This window comes from Ahaetulla prasina, chromosome 4 (genome assembly GCF_028640845.1).
Source record: "Ahaetulla prasina isolate Xishuangbanna chromosome 4, ASM2864084v1, whole genome shotgun sequence".
In the NCBI taxonomy this organism is placed as follows: domain Eukaryota; kingdom Metazoa; phylum Chordata; class Lepidosauria; order Squamata; family Colubridae; genus Ahaetulla; species Ahaetulla prasina.
This window is the reverse complement of record NC_080542.1, coordinates 23386571-23412103: the sequence shown is the minus strand read 5'-3', so window position 1 is coordinate 23412103 and position 25533 is coordinate 23386571. Positions and strand designations below refer to the sequence as shown.

The following is a 25533-nucleotide window of genomic DNA, read 5'->3' as shown; positions in this document are numbered from 1 at the left end:
GAACAGGAAATTTATTGCTCTCGGGAACAACACACATATACAACCAAGGCAGGGGAAGCTTTTGGGGAAATATACACTCTGCAGATTCTCATTTCTTCAGCCACTTGAGTTGATCACCTTCCTTGTCAGAGGGATGAACGGGTATATCTGGCATATTACCATCATCTCGGACTGGCACTACGATGAAGGAAGGACAATTGTGAACATCAACCAAATGAGCATACTGTAAATGTCCAGCAGCAGCATTTATAGAATTATATACTGTAAGAGAGGACATGGAGCACTTGATTCTATGCCTGGATTCATGTATTACACTAAACCATAAAGTGCTGCTTTGGTTTTTGCCTCGCATGGGGAACAAATCCTGCCTTTGTGCTCTGTATGTTATGATAAGTTAAGTATATAAATTTATTCAGTCCTGATTTCATGTCTAACATGCTAGGCCAAAAGGTAGCTTTTTTATTTGTAGCTAAGCATTCAGGTGGTCCTCGATTTATCATCATTTTTTCAGCAAATGTTTGAAATTACAATGGCTGTCAGGGTTCAAGGAACACCCCCAACGAAATAAAGCTCTGAGGCTTTATTAGAGATGTCATGTTGGCACAGCTGGGAAAAGCCGAAACTGAAAGCTTCCAAGTTTCCACACCCAGTTGACAGTTCACACCCCTGCCCCATGCCCACAAGTTCATCATATTGTCCAATCAACTTTTCACACACAATTGGATACATCTTCAGGCAGTCTCCATCAGACACAGGATGTCCTTGAATACAGAATGTTATTACAATGGCACTGAAAAAAAGTGACAAGAAGTCCTGGCACTTATGACTGTCGCAGCTCCCTGCAGTCAGTCACATGATCAAAATTCGGGCCCTTGGCAACTGGCATGCATTGATGATGGTAGAAGCATCGCAGAGTCACGTGTTCACTACCTGTGACCTTCCCAGCTGGCACCCAACAAGCAAAGTCAATGGGGGAAACTCAATTCACTTAATGACATAGTGTTCACTGAAAAACTGATGATTCAATTAATGACCATGGTGTAGTCATTAAAATCAGGTGCAATTCTCTTAACAATGGTTTCACTTAGCAATGGAAGTTTCAGGCTCAATTATAAGTCAAGGACTACCTGTACTGTACAGATAGTCCTTGAGTTGTGACCACAATTGAGCCCCAAATTTCTGTTGTTAAGTGAGACATTTGTTAAGTGAGCTTTGCCCCGTTTTACAACCTTTCTTGCCACAGTTATTAAATGAATCACTGAGGTTCCTAAGTTAGTAACAGGGTTGTTAAGAAAATCTGGCTTCCCCATTGACTTAGCTTGTCAGAAGGTCACAAAAGGTGATCTCATGACTTGGGACACAGCAACGGTCATAAATATGAACTGGTTGCCAAGAAGCTGAATTTTGATCCCATGATCCTGGGGATGCTGCAAAAGTAACTGAAAACGATCATGTGAACATTTTTCAGTGCCGTTGTAACTTTGAATGGTCTTTAAACGAATTGTAAGTTCAGAACTATCTGTATTATGTAAGCACATTCACCATCTTTTGAAATACATCCAATGTCAATCCAGCTAATTGTAAATTCATTTAATCTCGGGTTAATGTCTGAATTGGGCATCATTGCATGAAATCAGTGAACTATATAGTTCACTGATTTACTTACCATTGAATCAATACACTAAGCTATAACTTGTGGCTTATATACCATAATGGAGTGAGGCAACAGCCACAGTCCAGGGGACCTGCGCAGCCGGCGGAGCAAGCCACGAAGGTTTCTTGGCCCCGCTTTGATGGCGGCCATGAGGTCAACCCAGGCAACCCAGCCCCATCCACCCTCACCAGCTGCTGGTCCACCAAAGCTGCACCTGCTATCGGGGCAGGCAGGGTGGCGGAGGCCGTGCATTCCGAGGCCAAGGTGCCCGGGCCGAGAGTCCTGCTGTCGGCAAGGGAATGGCCGCTGTTTTGTCTCGCTAGGGAATGGGCCGGTACCCGGTTGCCCTCCGGCCTGACCGCACATGCCAAGATCGCCAAAAGACTTGCAGCCAGGCTAGTGAGGCTGTTCTCGGCATGAGGCAGCCACGTTGCTCAAGTGCTCCAACCCACCAGGCAAATGAAAAGCAGTGGCGGGTCCTGCCTGGCTGTGGCCCGCAGAAAGCTCAGCTGGCAAGTGGCTGGGGAAGCCTTCGGCCGGTTGTCCGGCAGGAGAGTCGTGAAGCCATCAAGGCTCCCAGCAAGGAGGAGCCCAGGCGGGAGGCCACACATTAGAGGTTTTTTCCTTTTAAGATGAGATTGTTTCAAAAGCCGCTGCTTTTCCCTCGCCTGGCGGTCTGGGCACTTGAGCAACCCAGCTGCCTCTTGCCGAGAACCGTGTTGCACTGCCACCTGGGAAGAGGGGAGTGGCAGGGGAGAGCCCTTTGCCTTGCTCCCAAGAAATTGTTCAGTCACACGCATCTGTGCAACATGTTACATATTAACATGTTGCACACAACTGCTTCTTTGCTACCCCTAAACACCAAAACTACTTTTAAAAAATAGAAATGTGTATGTACCTGGGTAGTGATATGCCATAAACTCATTCATTAATGCGGAATAAGGGGTATAGGGGATCACCCACGGCAGTGCTATAGCTGAAATAATAAAAACAAAGATGCATGCCAGAAATACATTTTATATACATATATAAGTCAAACCTGTGCTACAAATCACCAGTGATTTGGAAAGGGGCCAAGACTGGAAATACGAGGAATGTAATCTAGAACAGAGTTCCCCAATTTTTCCAGGTTGGTGGACCAGAGTAGGGGGAGCGGGAAAAAGAGGGGATGGTTTTGTGGGAGGGGCAGGCGCATGCACATGTAAGAACACCCACTGCTCATATGAGTGGGGCCATGAGCACCGTGTCAACCCTCGTGCAAGTGGGGCCGCAAGTACGTGTGAAGCCTGTGGTGGCATTCACATGAATGGGCTGCGAGTGCCCTTGTGAGTCGGGCCATTAGTGCCTCTTCAAGTGGGGCTGCGAGTGCCTGTAGCAACTCACACAAATGGGGCTGTGCATGGCCAGGTACTCACGTGACCTGGTGGCCAATAGGCTACGGATCAGTAGTGGGCCGTGGCCCACAGGTTAGAGATCCCTGATCTACAATCTTTAATGCAACGTAACTTTTAAAACCTATCCTGGTTCTACTTAATGACCCAGTGTTAGGACTGCCACAGCCCTTCTCCCTTTGAAAAAATAAAATATGGAGATTCTCAATCTTCTGGTCATGGTTGACTCAAAGGTGTTTTTCCAAAAGGCAACTGGACTTTCTTGGTTTTTTTCTTGAAAATGTTTCACTTCTCATCCAAGCTTCAGCTTCTTCAACTTCTTGGATGAGAAGTGAAACATTTTAAAGGAAAAAAAAAACCCAAGAAAGTTCAGTTGCCTTTTGGAAAAACATTTTTGGGGCCTCTGGTGGCTCAGCAGACTAAGTCTGTCTGTTATTAACACAGCTGCTTGCAATTACTGCAAGTTCAAGTCCCACCAGGCCCAAGGTTGACAGCCTTCCATCCTTTATAAGGTAGGTGAAATGAGGACCCAGATTGTTGGGGGCAATAAAAGTTGACTTTGTATATAATATACAAATGGATGAAGACTATTGCTTAACACAATGTAAGCCGCCCTGTGTCTTCGGAGAAGGGCGGGATATAAATTCAAAAAAAAATAAATGAAAAATATTTGGATTTCAGGGACCATCAGTGTACACTCACCCACAAGTGCAACGACTACGGAGCTTATGATCACTGGTTCCTTCTGCCATGCAGTTTTCACATATGTTACCATTCCTGCAGAAAGATAGAGAGGCATTTTTTGATACACAAATCTGTTTTCCACAGTAGCATCTGGAACTGTTTACTTAGGCTGATCTGGGCTAGCAATCGAAAGTGCCTTCCCAACTTTCAATTGATAGTTGATATAACTCGTTCAGCTACCGTATTAAGTCACTTCAAAACTTGATCAGGAGAATCTGGATAGCACCTTTTCCAATTAACATTTCATTAAAAAGGTATAATATGATGTCTCTTAATAAAAGGTGTTAATCGGAAAGAAAGCTATCAGATTCTTCCTGGGTTTTTTCTTGCTGATTTGACTTGATTTTTAAATTTTTAAATTTTAATTTTTTGTAATTTTATATGGGGTATTTTAGGTTGGGTCAATTGACGGTTTTAATTTGGCCATTATTGAATATGTATTTTAAATTGATATTTTAATTTTGTATATTTAATTGTTTTAACTTTGGTTGTATGGATTCCCTGAGTCCTTCGGGAGAAGGGCGGTATAAAAATTTAAATAAATAAATAAATAAATAAATACATAGTTCTTCTAGGATGAATATTAATTTGAATAGATTTGGTTCCTCACATAGCCACTGTTCTGCCTGTAAAATCAGGCACACAGGACGTTGCTTTAGAATTGATTAAAACTGAAACTTTGCAGCCTTCTGAAATCAAATGGACAGTTCTCCATTATTTTAAAACAGCCAACCTATTATTATACAAGTGTCTGGAAAACTTTGTTTTATTGCACAGGCTTTTGTTAGAGTTTGCTGTTTTCCTGGTCTTTATTTTTTTTCAGGCAGTAAATACCCTATATAGAAGTCCTAAGGGGCAATGGACAGAAGTAGTCCTCAACTTACAACCACAACTGAGTCCGAAATTTCTGTTCCTAAGCCAGACAGTTGTTAAGTGACATTTCTTTCCACAGTTGTTAAGCAAATCACCGCAAATGTTCAATTAGCAAACCGGGCTTCCCCATTGACTTTGCTTGTCTGAAGGTTGCAAAAAAGGGATCCCGTGACCCTGGGACACTGCAACCGTCATAAATATGAGTCAGTTGTCAAACGTCTGAATTTTGATCACGTTATCCTGGACATACAGCGATGCTCGTAGCGTGAAAAACAGTCATAAGTCACTTTTTTAATGCCATTGTAACTTTAAATGGTCACTAAATGAACTGTTGGAAGTCGTGGACTACCTGTACTACGCTTTGAGGGGTGGGCATGTGGGGGAAAGGCAGGATTTAAATCAGTGGTGAAATCCAATTTTTTTTACGTGTTCTGTGGGCGTGGCTTGGTGCATGTGGCAGGGGAAGGATACTGCAAAATCTCCATTCCCATCCTATTCCAGGGAAGGATATTGCAAAATCTCCATTCCAACCCCACTCTGGGACTAGTCAGAGGAGCTAATGGTGGTTCTCCGAACTGCTCAAAATTTCCGCTACCTGTTCTCCAGAACCTGCTGGATTTCACCCCTTATTTAAATGTAATGAATGAAAGAAAAAAACCCTCCCTCACGTCATCGCCCTCCGTCACATGACATTCCAACAACCTCTGCACAGAATCTACGGAATCTTCATCGCCTTCCATCCTCCTCATCCTCTTCTGTCTTTCCACCATCACACCCCTTGACACCCTCTACAACAAAAGCCCGCCATGTATACCCTTCCATCTCCCAAGGACATGGTCCTCCCACCCGCTATAACCTCTTTTTCTTACACTTACTTTTAAAAGGAGACATCTTGCAATTTAGAAAGTTCTGAGCCGGCAGACCTTCTGGGAAGTGTAGTTTTGTTGCTTTTTTCTTCCCTCTCTGATTTGTTGGCAGGCCCTGTCTGAAAGCTGTGCCAGGCTCTGCTTTTCTTTCTAATATTTCATAGGTATGTATTTGTTTCTGTGTGTCAGAGATCATATACCGTTTTCTACTCTCGCGATATGAAGTTTTTCTTTATATCAAGTGTTTACACTCAACTGGATACAATCTTCAGGCAGACTCAGGCAAAAGTCCTTGAATATGGAATGTTGTTATGACTAACTTTCTACCACTCCAAAAACAGCCCCTCCCAACTTCCCCAGATAAAATAGGTGGCAGTTAAGAAGCAAAAAAGAAAATTGTCTTCCAAAACTGACAGTGCTGATACAGTTCTACAGAGGAATTATAGTGTCTGCACTTCTATAACTGTCTGGTTTGGTTCTGCAACCCAACAAGACAAACACAGACTTCAGAGGATAATTAGAACTGCAGAAAAAACAATTGCTACCAACCTGCCTTCCATTGAGGACCTGTATACTGCAGGAATCAAGAAGAGGGCCTTGAAAATATTTACAGACCCCTCATATCCTGGACATAAACTGTTTCAACTCCCACCCTCAAAATGACGCTATAGAGCAGTGCACACCAGAACAACTAGACACAGGAACAGTTTCTTCCTGAACGCCATCACTCTGCTAAATAAATAATTCCCTCAACACTGGCAAACTTTTACTAAATCTGCACTACTATTAATCTTCTCATCCTTCCTATTACCTATTTGCTTCCACTTGTGACTGTAACTTTGTTGCTTGTATCCTTATGATTTATACTGATATTGATATTTTCCTGATTGCTTATTTGTAGCCTATGATTACCATTAGGTGTTGTACCTTAGAATTCTTGATGAATGTATCTTTTCTTTTATGTACACTGAGAGCATATCCACCAAAACAAATTCCTTGTGTGTCCAATCACACTTGGCCAATAAAAAAGTCTATTCTATTCTATTCTATTCTATTCTATTCTATTCTGTTCTGTTCTGTTCTGTTCTGTTCTATGTGAATGAGAGAATGTTAAACCGGCTCCATCAGGTCCAGAGAATCAAACAGGAAAGGAGGTGAGTCAGAAGATAACGGTAGGCGCAAAGTGTGTTAAATATATTCCCCTTTGTGCACTACTACAATTTAAAAAACTAGTTGCATTTGGACTTAGAGGATATTTAGGTTAGGATGGGGATCTTGTGTTTTTCCAGATTTTGCTGAGCTGCCCTTCCCAGGGTTGCCAACAATAACCTATACTGGCTGGGACTTCTGGGAATTGTACTTCATCAAGGTTTAAGGATAACACTGCTTCTGAACCAAGAGGCTGCATGTTTATACCAAAGAGATGAATTTTAACTTCTTTCATCTATAGTTATCTGTTTATAGCCCATTTTTCAGTTTGTGAGGCAGGGTTCTGTTTAGAAAAGAACACAGTTATACCAAAGGATTGGTTTAAAAGAATGTCTTTCTACTTCCCCTGAGGTTTCTCATGAGAGTTTTGGATTCCTATGGTGACGATTACAGACAAGGCCACCTTGATATTGTCTTGGAGGTAAGAAAGAATTTTTGATAAAGGCCGGGTTTACACATTGCTCTCATCTTTAAGAATGTTTGTTTGTTTGGGTGTTGTATGAATTCATACCTGCTAGTTCTAAATGATGGTCGAAGCCTTGGCATGATGTGTTGTGAACTTGATGGTGTCTTATGCAGTAGCCATAGTTCATGTAATGCATACAATATGTGAAGGCAGCTAAGATATATAACTACTATGAATAGAATAGAATAGAATAGAATAGAATAGAATAGAATAGAATAGAATAGAATTTTTTATTGGCCAAGTGTAATTGGAAACATAAGGAATTTGTCTTCGTACATATGCTCTCAGTACATAAAAGAAAAGATACGTTCATCAAGGTACAACATTTACAACACAATTGATGGTCAATATATCAATATAAATCATAAGGATTGCCAGCAATAAAGTTACAGTCATACAGTCATAAGTGGAATGAGATTGGTGATGGGAACGATGAGAAGATTAATAGTAGTGCAGATTTAGTAAATAGTTTGACAGTGTTGAAGGAATTATTTGTTTAGCAGAGGGATGGCCTTCGGGAAAAAACTGTTCTTGTGTCTAGTTGTTCTGGTGTGCAGTGCTCTATAGCATCGTTTTGAGGGTAGGAGTTGAAACAATTTATGTCCTGGATGTGAGGGATCTGTAAATATTTTCACGGCCCTCTTCTTGATTCGTGCAGTATACAGGTCCTCAATGGAAGGATGAGCTTAGACTTAGGTTGAGCTTAGACTTAGCAGAGCATCTACCTGCCCCTGACACTTGCTGTTCTTTTCCAGTTTCTTGATTCTAAGAACACAGAACACAGAAGAGTGTTCAGTAGTGTCAGTAGCAATGTTAATGTTGATTTGTCTCCAGTAAGGAATATTATCATACATGCTAATAGTTTATTTCATTGCGATCTGGAGGGACCCTATCCTCCCAGCCGTCTGGAAGGCTGTAAAGTCCTACTCTTTCCACAAGTATTGGGCTGAGGGGAGTGAGCCCAGCAAATGTGGGGCTGATATGGTGATGAGGTAAGCTGTGCTGGGGAGTGCTCCTTTCCCTTCTATGGTGTGGAACTGTTTTATCTCTGTTTTTACTGGCTGTTCCTTGAGAGAAACCAGCTGTTGTTGTATATAATCTGGATGGTCATATTATACTTCTTAAATAAATATGAATAAACATGATTTAATTTAATCAGAATAAATGGTGTTTAATTTTGGCTATAGGAATAACTGGATCATTTAAAGACACAGCACCTACATCCATGCAATATGCTAAACTAGAGTAACAAAACACTGTTGTGGAGTCCTCATGCTGTGTCCAAGAAAATAAACTATCTTAAGTATCAATTGGCTGATTCACAAACAGATACATGTGGTTTGGGGAGTGGGCAGTGATAAAAAGTGTTTATTTAACTGGTTTATAAGATACACAAAACACAGTTAAAACTGAGTAATACAATTACTTAAAATAATAAAGCCCATAATTTAATTTTCCAAATGAAAATAAGAATATATTTAATTCTTAATTGTTTAATATAGTACCTTTGGTTGTAATTAATTCCCTGAGGCCTTCTGGAAGAGCCATGTTTTCACTTTCTTCTGAAAGGCATGAAGGTGGAGACCATTCTTGCTTCAGGAGGGAAGCTGTTCCTAAGGAGGGTTAGCTGCTATAGGGAATGCCCACCTTGGACCTCATGCTGTGTCTCTTGAGTCTCTTAAAAATGTTCCCTGTTATTTGGGGGGAGCAGGCAAAGCCTATCAGGGTAACATAGAATAACATGGAATAACATGAAATAACATGGAATAAGATGGAAATAAGCTGAAGAAGGTACAATAATTTAATATATATTTCACTCTCATTAATATAAGACTTATAGGAGATAGACAAAATAGAAGGCAGACAAAAACATGTTTTCAGAAGAATCAGCATGAACAAAAGGTCACACATAGTACTTAGCTTAACCGTAGACAGAACAGGAAATCATCTTAGATGGAAACTTAGATAGCTTTGCATTTGCAAGATATCTGTGAGTAATAGGACACAAGATATTTAGCTTCTGCAAACAGCAGCAATGGGGGGGGGCAACAAGGGGACAGCAGGGGGCTGTCGGTATTATAACCAATCATGATATGTTAAGTGTCTGTACAACCATATATAGCAACTTGTTTTTCTCTTACCTGTTTCCGGTACCTGAAAGAGTATAAGAATGTCTGTGTCTGTTCTCATCGTTGTTCAGTATTGCTTATCTTACATGCCACTGAACCTTGAGCAATAAACCGGTTCTGCTCACCCAGGAATTCTCTGTGCATCCCTAAATTCCATAACATATTCTGGCGACCATGAAGGGACTCACAGGAAGGGGCCGTTGACCCTCCAGACAGATTGTCCTGGCAAACGTCATCTGCCTCATCGAGGATCACTCCAAACCGGCTCTGTGACCTTTGCCACGGGGAGACATCATCGAGAAGGTAAAGGAAGGTTAGCGAAAAGTTAGTCAAGGATCCTCTTGGGTATGCAGAAGGTTTGAAGTCCGCGGACCAAGAAGACAGCCTGTAGGTGAGTATATATATATAAGAGAGTGTTACCCAATCCCGTTTGGATTGGAAGGGATCATCCTCCAGGAGACAGGTGGGCGTACCCAAGTCTCCAAGTAGGTAGGATTGTGTGGGGTGGTTAAACCACTGCAGTTCTCGCATTGCGACCGTCGGAACTACTGGCACATCGAGTCAGTGGTAGTGTCATTAGGATGGGTGGAAGTTGTAGTAAGGAAGGTGTCCAAAGGACCCCCTTATACTGTATGTTAGACAACTTTAAAGCAGGATTCCTGAGAGACCCCCCAATGTGACCCTGATACTCTGCGGATATTTTGCCACAATGAGTGGCCTACCTTTGGTGTAGGGTGGCCAGAATTCAGGTCTCTAGACCCAGAACTCGTGTCACGAGTTCATCAGAAAGTAACAGGGGATGGACATTGGGATCAGTATCCATATATCGATCAGTGGCAAATAAACATTAAGGAGAAACTCACTTGGCTCATGAAATGTCAGGTAGAAAGTGCAAAAATCTATTTGGCTAGACCAAAACAACAGCACATGAAATACAACAAATTAGTGGAAAGAAATCCATCTTGAGTCAGGAAGATAGGGAGGAATATTCTCGACCCCCTCCTTATTTTACCCAGCGAAAACCAATAGCTCCTCTGGCTATAAAGACTGAACCAATCGCTGTGCAGCCAGACCCAGTTGTTCAGACCACTTTGAAACTTCAAACCAAGAAGAGACGAGCCTCTGGGTTCTCAGTTAATTCGGAGGATTCAGTGTCAAGCCGCAGTAGAAGCAAGACTAGTATGAAGGTGGAGACTGTGGCCCCACTTCGAGAAGTCATAGTACAGGGACTAAATCCCCAAGGGCAGCCTCAAAATGCACCTATCCTTCAGTATGTCCCATTCACAATGACTGACTTATTGAACTGGAGACAACATTATGGGCCTTTTTCGGAAAAACCACAAGAAATCATAGACCTTATGTCTACAATAATAGACAGTCATAAACCAACCTGGCAGTATATGCAACAACTCCTGTCAACCTTGTTAAACTTAGAAGGGAGAGAAAAATATCGGTTGGCAAAAGATAAGTTGCTCAAAAGGAGATTTCCAGATGGAGTCCAAGGGACTCAACAACAGCGAGACGCTGCTGCAGTAGAGGCACACCTGCATTGGAACCCTGCAGATAACCAACATATGACCATGTTACACAATTATCGCCAGTTATTTTTAGAAGTCCTGAGGGAAGCAGCTGTCAGACCAGTAAATTACAATGCAGTAACTAATGTCTGGCAAGAGAAGACCGAGTCACCCGCTTCCTTTTTAGCCAGACTGATTGAAGCCTATAAAATGAATACAGGCATAAATATTGAAGATCCCCAAAACAGTGCTCTGTTGATTGAACGGTTTATATCTTAAAGTACCCCTGATATTCATGCAAAATTGCAGAAGACTGAAGGAGCATTAGGCAAGAATGTTTCTGAAATAGTGGAAATACCCCGAAAGTTTTCAGAAACAGAGATCAAGAGGAAGAAAGGAAGTCTGATATGAAGGAGAGGAAGAAAGTGGAAAAGTTAGCGGTTGCGCTAGAAGGAATGAAGATTGGCCTGAACCAATGCGCCAATTGCAAGCAAGAAGGCCATTGGAAAAAGGAATGTCCCAATAGACAAGGACGACGTGTAGGATTCCAATATGGGAGAGGAAGAGGAGATGGACAGATGAGAGGACGGGGTCACTATCGACAACAGTCGTATGGTGGTGGAAGAGGAAGAGGACGAGGAGTGAGGCAGATGTCCTACCGTCAAGATCGTGATAATGAAGAAATGATAGCCTTGATAGAAATGTCTTGGGAAGATTGAAGGGGTCCGGGTTCTGAGGCCCCACCTCCCGAACCCATAGTAAAATTACGGGTGGGAGGACAACCAGTTTCAATGCTAGTAGATATGGGTGCAAGTCGAACTGTATTAAATCAATTAATTGGGTCACCATCAGAGCAGTCAATAAGAATACAAGCGGTATCAGGGAATACGAGGGGAATCTCAAACCTATCCTGAAACCCCTCAAATGCCAAATTGGAAAAGGATTGGTCACTCATCAATTTGTGTACATTCCATAGTGCCCAATTATCGGCCAGTGAATGTTCCACAAAGATACTATTTGACTGAAGCACTCCAAGCAATACAGGAATTAATAGAAAAATACCTGAAAGCTAAAATTCTAAGACAAACTAGGTCTCCTTGGAATACTGCAATTTTACCAGTTAGGAAGCCAAATGGAAAATGGAGGCTAGCCCAAGATCTTGCCCCCTCAATAAGCAAGTAGTGATGCTTCATGCTTTAGTACCAAACCCGTATGTCTTGTTAAGTACCTTGCCATCATCTGCAGCATGGTTCTCAGTAGTAGATTTGAAGGACGCTTTCTTCACCATCCCTTTAGCTGTAAACAGTCAAAATCTGTTTGCTTTTGAATGGACAAATCCCAATACTAGAGTCAAAACCCAATACACTTGGACTTTACCTCAAGGGTTCAAGAATTCCCCAACGTATTTTGGAGAAGCCCTAGCAGCAGATCTACAGAATCTAGAATTAGCAAACCCAACAGACTGTTGTCTTCAATATGTAGATGATGTATTGATCATGGGAGAAGATGAGGACACCTGTTTCCAGAATACCAAGCACTTGCTGGAACTTCTAGAAGAATGTGGCTATAGAGCATCAAGAGAAAAGGCACAACTAGTGAAACAAGAAATGACCTATTTAGGATACAATCTTAGTAAGGGCATTAGACAATTGGGAATAGTCCGAAAACAAGCTATTGCTCAGATCCCCACACCCGCAACAAAACAAGAGATGCGAGGATTTCTTGGGGCAGCAGGGTTTTGTAGAATTTGGATTCCTAACTTTGCACTGATCGCAAAACCATTGTATCAGAGCATTAAGGGACCTGAAAATGAATCACCTGTATGGGAAGGAGAGCAGAAGAAAGCATTCCAGACTCTGAAAGACGAACTTATGAGAGCCCCGGCGTTAGGTCTACCAGATGTCACGAAACTATTTAAATTGTATGTGGATGTCCGAAAAGGAGTGGCACTTGGAGTCTTAACTCAGGACATTGGAAATTGGAAAAGACCTATAGCTTATTTGTCTAAACAGCTAGATGTACCGGCCCAGGGTTGGCCGCAATGCCTTAAGGTACTGGCAGCAGCAACAATGCTTTTGCAAGAGACTAAGAAACTTACTTTCAATGCCCCAGTTGAAGTCCATACAGCCCGTGCTTTGCAGACACTTTTGGAACACAAAGGACATTTATGGATTAGTAATCAAAGGATGTATAAATATCAAGCAATCTTAATTGATAATCCAAATGTTACATTACATCAGTGTACTACTTTAAATCTAGCTACACTTTTACCACTGCCAGATGCTAGTAAGCCAGTACATGATTGCATCCAGACAGTTGAATTACAATATTCATGTAGGCCAAACTTAACCGAACAACCTTGGCCACATCCAGATTATACCTGGTACACTGATGGCTCCAGTTTTGTACAGGATGGAATTAAGAAAACTGGATATGCCGTAGTGGATGATAAACAAACTATTATGAGTGGCAGCTTACCAGAAAATCTCAGTGCACATGCAGCAGAAATATATGCTGTATACAAAGCAATGACCAAAACTGCAGGAAAAACTTCAAATGTATATACAGACAGTAAATATGCCTTTTTAACTATACATGCACATGCAACAATATATAAGGAAATTGGTTATATGGATTCATCAGGAAAAGTAATACAATATGCTCCACTCATAAGGAAATTGATTGAGGCAGCTCAACTGCCTGCCTGACTTGCAGTCATCCATTGTCCAGGTCATCAGAACACTGACTCACCAGTGGCAAGAGGGAATAAAAGAGCAGATATAGCAGCAAAACATGCAGCCTTACAAGGACTCGATTACTCAGAAGAACTCTTTGGAAAACTGTGTTACCTAAGTGACTTTATTGAAAAATCAGATCGTTTATACCCCTGCTGAGGAAGAAAAGCTGAAGTTAGACCTGCAGGCCACCCTGTCAAAAGGCTGGTGGCATCTCCCCGATGGGCGATTGGCCATCCATTAGCCTTAGCAGTACCTTTAGTTTGCCAGGCTCATCTTGAACATCATTAGGAAAAACTGCTTTGTTTCAATAGCTAGAAAGATCCTTTTATATCCCAATGGCAACTGCAATTATAACCAGAGAATGCAACCAATGTTCTATCTGTGCCCAAGTTAATGCCAGGCAAGGCAAACAACTACCTCCAGGCACACAGCCTATCTCATACGTTCCCATGGACTATTTAGTTGTAGATTTCCCTGACATGCCAAGACGGAACAAGTACTGTGCCTTACTTGTGTTTATTGACACCTATTCTGGATGGGTTGAGGCTTTTCTAGCCATCAGCAAAAAGGCAATTCAAGTAGCCAGACTATTGCTAAAAGAAATCATCCCTAGATTTGGCTGTCCATCTAGGATTTCATCTGATAATGGTCCTGAATTTGTACATCAGATAAACAAACATTTGGCTGAGGCATTAGGAATTAAATGGCGGTATCATTGTGGTTATCACCCCCAATCATCTGGAAAAGCAGAACGGGCTAACAGAACCATTAAAATAGCAATAACACATATCCGACATTCCATAAACGCACCAGCATTGAATATGATGACTTAACCCATATAGATTTCACAAACGATAATGTTGAAAAAGCTCTTCATAACTTGAAACCATTGCTATCTATTGGACCTGATGGACTATACGCATACTTCTTAAAAAAACTTTCCACTAATATAGCAGAACCCCTAAGCATAATCTTTGACAAAGCTTTCACTACCAGTTCCCTTCCCAAACTTTGGTCACTAGCCACAGTCATCACAATCTTCAAGAAAGGAGACTCCAGCTTAGTTGAAAATTACAGACCGATCTCTCTATGCTGCGTCACCTGCAAAGTCATGGAATCAATCATCAGCCAATCCATTACCTCACACTTAGAAACTAACAACCTACTCTCCAATAAACAATTTGGTTTCAGGAAAAAATTATCATGCAACTTACAACTTCTTCACTGTAAAAACATATGGACTACAAATCTTGATCAAGGCAAAACAATAGATGCAATCTACATAGACTTCTGCAAAGCTTTTGACTCAGTAGTACACGATAAACTTCTCCTAAAACTAAAATCCTATGGCATTTCAGGACCCCTTCACAAATGGATATCTGCTTTTCTGTCTAACAGACAACAAGTGGTCAAAATTGGCAATGCTCTATCAAATCCTGTTCCTGTCAAGAGTGGCGTTCCTCAAGGCAGCGTCCTTGGACCAACACTCTTCATACTATACATTAATGATCTTTGTGACCATATCACAAGTAATTGTGTTCTCTTTGCTGACGATGTCAAACTATTTAACACCACAGACAATGCATCTATCATCCAAAAAGACCTTGATCATCTAACCACTTGGTCTAAAACTTGGCAACTCCAAATCTCAACCAGCAAATGCTCAGTCTTACATATTGGAAAAAAGAACCCAAACACTAAGTACATACTTGATGGACATTACCTTACAGATGACCCCCACCCCGTTAAAGACCTTGGAGTTTTCATGTCAAATGATCTAAGTGCCAAAGCCCACTGTAACTACATAGCAAAAAAGGCTCTAAGAGTTGTAAACCTAATTTTGCGTAGCTTCTTTTCCAAAAACACCACACTACTAACCAGAGCATATAAAACATTTGTTAGACCAATTCTAGAATACAGCTCGCCTGTTTGGAACCCTCACCACATCTTTGACATCAATACAATTGAAAGTGTCCAGAAATATTTTACAAGAAGAAATTCCTCTGAAAACAACAAAATACCTTATCCCACCAGACTTGAAATCCTAGGCTTAGAAAACTTGGAACTCTGTCGCCTTTGACAAGACCTAAGTTTAACTCATAGAATCATCTATTGTAATGTCCTTCCTGTTAAAGACTACTTCAGCTTTAACTGCAATAATACAAGAGCAACCAACAGATTTAAACTTAATGTTAACCGCTTTAATCTAGATTGCAGAAAATATGACTTCTGTAACAGAAACGTCAGTGTTTGGAATACTTTACCTGACTCTGTGGTCTCTTCCCATAATCCTAAAAGCTTTAACCAAAAACTTTCTACTATTGACCTCACCCCATTCCTAAGAGGACCATAAGGGGCGTGCATAAGTGCACAAACGTGCCTACCGTTCCTGTCCTATTGTTTTTCTTTTCTTCTTCCTATATATATATAGATAGATACTTATACCTCCCAATATTTACTCATATATATGTTTATAAACTATATAATCTTTTTATATGATGTTGTGACAAAATAAATAAATAAATAAATAAATAAATAAATAAATCCATTATCACCAAATTTTGCCTGGAAACACATTTGAGCTGGATAGAGGTTCTACCTATGGCCCTATATGCAATGCGCACGATGCCTCGAACTTCTCTTAAATTATCACTCTTTGAGCTCCTATATGGCAGACCCCCAGTACTGTTCATATCTATCCAGGGATATCCCGATTTGGGGCATAAAGGAGGAATAGAGGCCCAGAAATTGCAGTCCAACAATTGCAGTTACACAATGATCAGGTGAATAAATTGAAACACTATGTGCTAGAACAGGTTCCACCTCCAGCAGTGACATCGACGTATACCTTTAAGCCAGGAGACAAGAGTATGGGTAAAACATTGGAAGGATGACTCATTAACTCCTAGATGGAAAGGGCCATACACTGTTGTAATGTGTTCTCCCTTAGCAGTTAAAACCCTAGAAGGAAAAACTTGGGTGCATTGGACAAGACTTAAGGCAGCAAAAGACTGTGATCCAGTAAAATACCAGGTCCAGAGAACAGATAGACCCCTAGTACTGAAATTCACTAAAAAGCATCCTACTGAACCTGACCGGAAAAGGGTTCTCAACGTACGATGCGAAGATAGACTCTGCTGAAGCCTACCGGCAATGGATTCTCTACGCACAGTCTGAGATAACAAGCCTTGCTGAACCACCCCGGAAGCTGGTTCCCTGCACACGGTCGAAGAATTTGGATGAGGAACACAGCGTGGAACAGAGTTACTATGTTTTAGGAAATGCTAGTTCGAACATATGCAGCTATAGTAGCACTAGTTTTAGCTATAGTAAGCTTGATTGTACTAATTGTGCTCTGCTGTGTAGGACAGTTATTCTTTTGGGGTCGCTCCCAACCCAAAAGAACTGGTATTGAGTCAAGGACCATTGAATGTGATAGAGACCAGTACGAAATACCTGAGGATGCTGATGTTTGAGGGAACCTGGGAGTGGGGACTCTTTGCCATGGTCCTACTCCTAGGATTGTGGACATTGTATTTAACACATAAGGACTGGTTCTGTGGGATACCTAAAGTTGATTCTGTCTTCACCCAGGTCACTGACACCCCCAACCCTCTTTTGATGTGATCTTGTAGAGTAGAAAGCCTTGTGTGCATAGGAAGGAGGCCATTATGACCTTTCTGTGGCTCTGGATGTTATTGGCAGGGAGCATCATTAGTGACAATATCCTAAACAGTAGTTCCCAGTGTTGTGAGAAAGGCTGAGGACTTGTCCCTTGAAGGATCTGGGGATGTTGAGAATTCCAAGGAACTGGACAGGAACAGGTCACGGTGGGGGGGGCACAATGGGTCAAGTCCGATCTCACCAATGATGTATCATAGATAGGTGGGGTAGATATCGACCTAAGCCAACCCCGAGACCTAAGGTCAAGCCTTCGACAGTCCCAATGAAAGAAGGAATAGAACAGAGAGAGAACAGCCCCCTACAAAAATTGAGAAAAGGGAACTACATGTTAAGGATACTGGACATAGGTCAAAGCCTCGTTAATCAGTCTGACCCTGTCCTGGGTCAGAGATGCTGGCTGTGTTTGTCGACTGATCCTTCATCTTATCATGCTGTTCCAGTCGAGTCAGATCTCTGGGTCAGGACCAGAACCACAGTAGTCCTTGAAAAAGGTACTGGACAGAGAACCAATAGGGCAGTGGCTAAGTTGCAAGAAGACTTCTATGCTGCATTCAAGAGACTGGGAGTGAGCTGCCTCCCTATCGTTGGTCCTATAGCCATGGGTGTGGACATATTAGGGTTACCTTCTTTGTGTGTAAAGAGAGAACAGGAACCTAGTATTCCGTTAGGGTCCTTGTTAGATGAACAATGTCAATCAGAAATACACCTCGGACCTGGAATGATGGCATTGGAAGACATAATCCTAAACAGAGGTATCTCTCCTTCTGCCCACCAATTATTCCAACAAAGGGTCACTTTCTCACTACCACCAGCTGTCCAACATTAGAAGATGGAGAGGAAGGAATGTGTCTCAGGAAGGAGGATGGAATGTGTCTCAAGAAAAGTGCCCAATGCCATTTCACCCCCCTCGACTCCATATTTGGCTCACCCATGCGTCTAGCACAGGTTTTTGTCTGCTCTTTCTCCCTGGAAATACATCCTCCCATTATCTTTTTGAAGGTGCAGTTCTTAGAGATAAACAAAGGGACCCTTTATTAGAAATCCCATAACAACCACTGACTGGGATGCGTGTGGCAGGGACTTTTGGAGCCTGGACTAATGAAAGGGGCCACCGAGCCCATGCCATTTCCATGAACATAGGTGTTTGTGTAGGAGAAGATTTCTTCTTATGTGGAAAGAATGCATATTTATGTTTGCCAACAAACTGAACTGGAATATGCACACTGGTACATCTCTTTCCTAAAATAGGTGTTGTCAGTGGAGAGCATACTATACCTGTTCCCCTCATGGGACATGTTCAGAAAAGGGTACCACTCTTCGTCCCTCTGTTAGTAATCATGGGAAAAGGGACAGCAGTTGGAACGGGTGTAGGTGGAATGACACACTCCATTGTTCAATTTCGGCAATTATCAGAAGAGTTTCAAGTAAGCCTGACCAAAATTGCTGGTACCTTAGTAGAGGTCCAAGATCAGATAGATTCTTTGGCATCAATAGTCCTACAGAATAGGAGAGCCATTGACCTCCTAACAGCAGAAAAAGGGGGTTTATGTGTATTCCTAGGAGAGGACTGTTGTTTCTACATGAATAAATCAGGTGTAATAAGGGAAATTGCCAAGGACTTGCAGGACCGGGCGTCCACGATAGGTCAAAGGTTACAAACAATGGACATGTGGTTTTCTTGGTTGCCTGGGTCCAGCTGGATTAAACAGGTGTTATTCATGCTGGTGTGCTGTAGCAGGTCTAGCCTTTATACCTTGTATAATTCCTCTGTTCAAACAGTTAGCTATAAGGGAAGTGAAAGAGATACGAGTGGAGAAAGAGCTAGTTCTGCTAGAATGCCTTCTTGACCATCAGAGTGGCTCTAATCCCATTGATGGAGATGAAAAATCTGATACAGGAACATATGTACAGCTCACACCCTGGGGACTAGAAAGAGTGCCTTCAGAGGATGAGCATTGAAGTGCTATTCATATGTATTAATCATCATTCTCTTTTCTTTACTATATATTCTAAAACTGGTTTGGTTATGTTCTGCAAAATGTTATATGCTTGTTTTGTTTATTAAGAAGTGTGTAATATTATCTACTGAAAAGCCTGAATAGTGGAAGTTTCTGCATAAAAATAAACTTCCAGAGTGAGGAGTAACATAGAATAACATGGAATAACATGAAATAACATGGAATAAGATGAAATAAGCTGAAGAAGGTACAATAGTTTAATATATATTTCACTCTCATTAATATAAGACTTATAGGAGATAGACAAAATAGTAGGCAGACAAAAAATTGCTTTTCAGAAGAATCAGCATGAACAAAAGGTCACACATAGCACTTAGCTTAACCACAGACAGAACAGGAAATCATCTTAGATGAAAACTTAGATAGCTTTGCATTTGCAGGATATCTGTGAGTAACAGGACACAAGATATTTAGCTTCTGCAGCAATAACTTCTGCAAATAGCAGCAATGGGGGGGGCAACAAGGGGACAGCAGGGGACTGTCGGTATTATAACCAATCATGATATGTTAAGTATCTGTACAACCATATATAGCAACTTGTTTTTCTCTTACCTGTTTCCGGTACCTGAAAGAGTATAAGAATGTCTGTGTTTGTTCTCATCGTTGTTCAGTATTGCTTATCTTACATGCCACTGAACCTTGAGCAATAAACTGGTTCTGCTCACCCAGGAATTCTCTGTGCATCCCTAAATTCCATAACAAGGGAAGGGCAGAGAACAGAAACCTTCTCTCCTTCTCTGGTCTCTATACATCAGTGGTAGTCAACCTGGTCCCTACCGCCCACTAGTGGGCATTCCAGCTTTCATGGTGGGCGGTAGGGGTTTTGTCCGATAAGCACTTTCCTTTTTTTTTAAATGTAACTGACTTTTTTAAAAAAATTCATAGCATTATTTAAAAACATTTTCATTAGGTTTTCATACAATTCCCGGTGACAATTTAAATTTCTGAAAATATATTATTTGTATCGCCCACGCATAAGTTTAGTTCACGTTATATAAGTGAAACTAAATGGTGTTATACTGCGACCACAAACAAAAGACCCTCGTCCCAGAATAGCTCGCGCATCTCCCCCCGAACCGGTGGGCAGTTAGAAAATTTTACTACTAACAGAGATACAAAAGTGGGCGGTAGGTATAAAAAGGTTGACTACCCCTGCTATACAGCCATCTTTCTTTTTTTGGTAATGATGTTGTTGTATTCTCATTGTGTTCTTTTTCATTGTTCGTTTTGTTCTGTTATCATACTTCTGTTGGCGCTTTTTCCATTTCTTCCTTTTTATTGTTGTAAGTTGGCTAGAGTAGCCCCATGGCAAAGAAGGCAGCAAATAAATTTAACAAATAATAAATTTGTTGCCCCCTCCCCAATAAGTAGTCTTCCAGAATTGCTCCTTTTCTGCACTTGATGTTTGCAAAAATAGAAGAGTTTGAAAGCCAAATGCCATGAATTTCCTAGTAATAATAATAACAACAGAGTTGGAAGGGACCTTGGAGGCCTTCTAGTCCAACCCCCTGCCCAAGTAGGAAACCCTACACCATTTCAGACAAATGGTTATCCAACATTTTTTAAAAAAATTTTCCAGTGTTGAAGCATTCACAACTTCTGCAGGCAAGTTATTCCACTGATTAATTGTTCTGTCAGGAAATTTCTCCTTAGTTCTAAGTTGCTTTTCTCCTTGATTAGTTTCCATCCATTGCTTCTTGTTCTGCCCTTAGCTGCTGCACACTGCTGGCTCATATCTAAATGGTTGTCCACTTAGGACTCCAAGATCCTTCCCACAGTTATTACTATTGAGCAAGGTACCACATATACGGTACCTGTGCATTTTGGTTTTTTTGCCTAAATGTAGAACCTTACTTTTTTCACTGTTAAATTTCATTTTGTTAGATAGGGCCCAATGTTCGAGTCTGTCAAGATCCTTCTGTATCTTGAGCCTATCTTCTGGAGTTTGATTATTCGGCCAGCTTGGTGTCATCTGCAAATATGATGAGTTCCCCATCTATTCCCTTGTCCAAGTCATTGATGAAGATGTTGAAGTGTACTGGGCCTAAAAGAGAGCTTTGGGGTACTCCACTGCATACTTCCCTTCATGTGGATGTAGTTCCATTGAGGACTACATGTTGAGTGCGGTTGGTCAGCCAGTTACGAATCCAGTTACAAATGAAGCTGTAAGTGCCTTTCTATCTCCTAAGTTGGATAGAAAAGCAAGGCCAAGTCTCTCTCTCCCCCACCCCCCAGAGCCCCCTTCCATATATTGTAAATACCACATGGCTACCTATTGGGGGCAAATGTTAAAGTGTGAGAATTCTAATTGAATCACTTTCTCTATTTAGGATGATGGAATCGAGAGTGCAGATGTTGCAACTCCCAGCAATGCAGAGAATGAGCCCTGTGAGAAAGAAACCTCCAGGTGTCTGCCTGCCCAAGAGCCAGACAGCCTCTCCCCTAGCGAAGGCCCCGTCAGCAAGAAACGGGCGACGTCATCTGCGTGAGGAGAAGGAAGGGAGGATGCGTCGAGCAGCCCCAACATTGCTGCCCATGGAGGAATTTCCTGTGCAGGTACTGGGAAGATTTTTATTTATTTATTTATTTATTTATTTTTGTCACACAGTATATATAAGCATGTAATAACTATACAACATATAAGCATATAAATAAGTATGAGTATGTAATAACTATATTAATTGGATATAACGAAAGGAAACAATAGAACAGGAACGGTAGGCACGCCCCTTACAGACCTCTTAGAAATGGGGTGAGATCAATAGTAGACCGTTTTTGGTTGAAGCTTTGGGGATTTTGGGAAGAGACCACAGAGTCAAGTAGTTTATTCCAAGCATTAACAACTCTGTTACTGAAGTCATATTTTCTGCAATCAAGATTGGAGCAGTTAACATTAAGCTTAAATCTATTGTGCGCTCGTGTATTGTTGCAATTGAAGCTGAAGTAGTCTTCGACAGGAAGGACATTGTAATAGATTATTTTGAGTTAAACTCAGGTCATGTCGAAGGTGGTGGAGTTCTAAATTTTCTAAGCCCAGGATTTCAAGTCTGGTGGCATAAGGTATTTTGTTGTATTCAGAGGAGTGGAGAACTCTTCTTGTAAAATATTTCTGGGCACGTTTAATTGTGTTGATGTCAGAAATTGTGGTATGGGTTCCAGACAGTCGAGCTGTATTCAAGAATTGGTCTAGCAAATGTTTTATATGCTCTGGTTAGTAGTGTAGTGTTTTTGGAGAAGAAGCTACACAAGATTAGGTTTACAACTCTTAGAGCCTTTTTTTGCTATGTAGTTGCAGTGGGCTTTGGCACTTAGATCATTTGATATGAAAACTCCAAGGTTTGATGGTCCTGCAATCTAAATTGGCCTCCTGCCTATCTCCCTCCCACCCACTACTTGCCCTTATCTGCCACCATATTTCATTGCCCCCTGCTTATGCTGCCCCCCCCCACTCTGCACTCTCCATTGCTCCCACCCGACCTTTGCCGTCTTCTTCCTCATGCGGCTGTCGAGATATGCCTGGCCAAGGCAGCTGCTGGCCTGTTGTGAGGCCTTCACACAGTCACAGCCTTCTCAGGCCTTGCACAGCCAGCAGCTGCCTCAAGAAGAGCCAGGTTTGACACATCCTGGCAGTGGGAGTAAGAAGATGGCAAAGATGGACCCAGCTATTTTGGGTAATTACCGTCCAGTCTCCAACCTTCGCTTTGTGGCGAAGGTTGTAGAGAATGTGGTTGCATGGCAGCTCCCCCGGCACCTGGAGGAAACTGTCTATCTAGACCCGTTCCAGTCTGGCTTCCGACCCGGTTATAGCACGGAGACGGCTTTGGTCGCGTTGGTGGATGACTTCTGGAGGGCCACGGCCAGGGGTTGTTCCTCTGCCTTGGTCCTATTAGATCTCTCAGCGGCCTTCGATACCATCGACCATGGTATCCTGCTGCGCCGGTTGGAGGGATTGGGAGTGGGGGTCACCGTTTATCGGTGGTTCTCCTCCTATCTCTCTGACCGGTCGCAGACGGTGTTGACAGGGGGGCAGAGGTCGTCCTCGAGGCGCCGGGTCGATTCTCTCCCCTACCCTGTTCAACATCTATATGAAGCCGCTGGGTGAGGTCATCAGTGGTTTCGGGGTGAGTTATCATCTGTACGCTGATGATACTCAGCTGTACTTTTCCACCCTGGACCACCCCAACGAAGCGGTTGAAGTGCTGTCCCGGTGCCTGGAAGCTGTACGGATCTGGATGGGGAGAAACAGACTCAAGCTCAATCCCTCCAAGACGGAGAACTGTGGATGCCGGCATCCCGGTACAGTCAGCTGCATCTGCAGCTGACTGTTGGGGGCGAGTTAGTGGCCCCAAAGGAGGTGGTTCGCAACTTGGGCGTCCTCCTGGATGGACGGCTGTCTTTTGATGAACATCTGGTGGCCGTCGCCAGGAGGGCCTTTTACCAAGTTCGCTTGGTTCGCCAGTTGCGTCCCTTCCTTGACCGGGATGCCTTATGCACAGTCACTCACGCTCTGGTTACGTCTAGGCTGGATTATTGCAATGCTCTCTACATGGGGCTGCCCTTGAGGTGCACCCGGAGGCTGCAGTTAGTCCAGAATGCGGCTGCGCGAGTAGTAACAGGAGCCGCTCGTGGCTCCCACGTGACATCGCTGCTCCGTAGCTTGCACTGGCTTCCTGTGGTCTTTCGGGTGCGCTTCAAGATTCTGGTAACTATCTTTAAAGCGCTCCATGGTTTAGGATCCGGGTACTTACGAGACCGCCTGCTGTTACCCTTTGCCTCCCACCGACCCGTACGCTCTCACAGAGAGGGTCTCCTCAGGGTGCCGTCCGCCAAACAGTGTCGGCTGGCGGCCCCCAGGAGTAGGGCCTTCTCTGTGGGGGCAGTGGCGCTCTGGAACGAACTTCCCCCTGGCCTGCGTCAAGTGCCTGATCTTCGGACCTTCCGTCGTGAGCTCAAAACATATTTATTCATTAAAGCGGGACTGGCATAATTTTTGATGAATTTTAATTGGGTATTCTTAATATTTTTTAAATTTTAAATCTAAATTTTAATAATCAGCCTTTAAAATTTGCTCTTTTTAAATGTTGTTTTAAATTGTATATATTTTGTTCTTATTCTGGCTGTACACCGCCCTGAGTCCTTCGGGAGAAGGGCGGTATAAAAATCTAATTAATAAATAAATAAATAAATAAATAAATAAATAAATAAATAAATAAATAAATAAATAAATAAATAAATAAATATCAGCTGGGATGGCAGATTTTAGGACAGCCAAAAAGGTGGAGATGGTGAGTGGAAGAGATAGATGGGTGGTGGAGTTGAAGCAGAGTCAAGCACAACAGGGCAGAAGAAGCATGAATTCTGACCTATTGAGCACGATCACTGAACTGCCACTAGTATGCAGTGTGGTTGTATGATGTGATGCCTAACAACTCCTTTGTTTATTGATGGAAATTCCTGTCCCACGTAGGACAGTTAAGCTGGGACTATCTTTATTGATATACTATAGGCTACAATAACAGAATCTTGAAACCTGACCGTGTTTCTTCCCCTTCCCACTCTTTTACCAAAGAGAAGGAAGGTGGGACAAGATTTAGTTTCTTTCTAACGCTTATTTTTCTAGGCCAACTTTACCTTTTAAATAATGGTTACCACGTATTTTCTCCAAGATTCTGTCTGTACTCTGGTCCACGAAATAACTGCATACATGCTTACCCAGAAGTCTCAGGAGTGAACGTTATCTATGCCGAGTTTAGATTAGAAGATGTTTTTTAGTCCTTCCACTATGTTATATACGGATAGTGATGAAGATAGACAGACATTCACTCAAAGCCCAGAAGCTAGGAAACAGTTGCATTTCTGTTTTCCTTAGTTTAGTAAACTTGGCCAAACTTAAAAAGCTATCCTACTTGTTCTGAGTTGTGGGTGAGGGAAATCAAAATCTAGAGTTGATTGATACCTTTATTGGGAACAATTAAAATGACACAACAATACAGCATGTCAATTTATGTGAATATATGCAACTTGTCTGGCTTCTTTTCACGGCAGAGATTAATAACTCCTACACAATTAATGGTAATAATTTTTGGGTTTTCTGGCTGCAGATAAAATCTGAAGATTTCCAGTGTGAACAGGATGATGTTCTTGGCTCTGCCTGGCAACAATCCAGTCCCCAGGACAAGTTACTCCATTACTCAAAGTTTCCAGCCCTGGTGCCTGTTCTGATTTTGACTGAGGCTCATCTAAG

At 42.1% G+C, this 25533-nt stretch overlaps 1 protein-coding gene and 1 pseudogene across 1 annotated transcript in view; both read left to right on the top strand.

The window, feature by feature from the left end:
- LOC131197147 (TCF3 fusion partner-like) overlaps nt 1-25533 on the top strand; it is a 35143-nt gene that overhangs the window by 8378 nt on the left and 1232 nt on the right. The window lies entirely within an intron of this gene.
- LOC131197148 (TCF3 fusion partner-like) lies at nt 6621-25521 on the top strand (annotated as a pseudogene).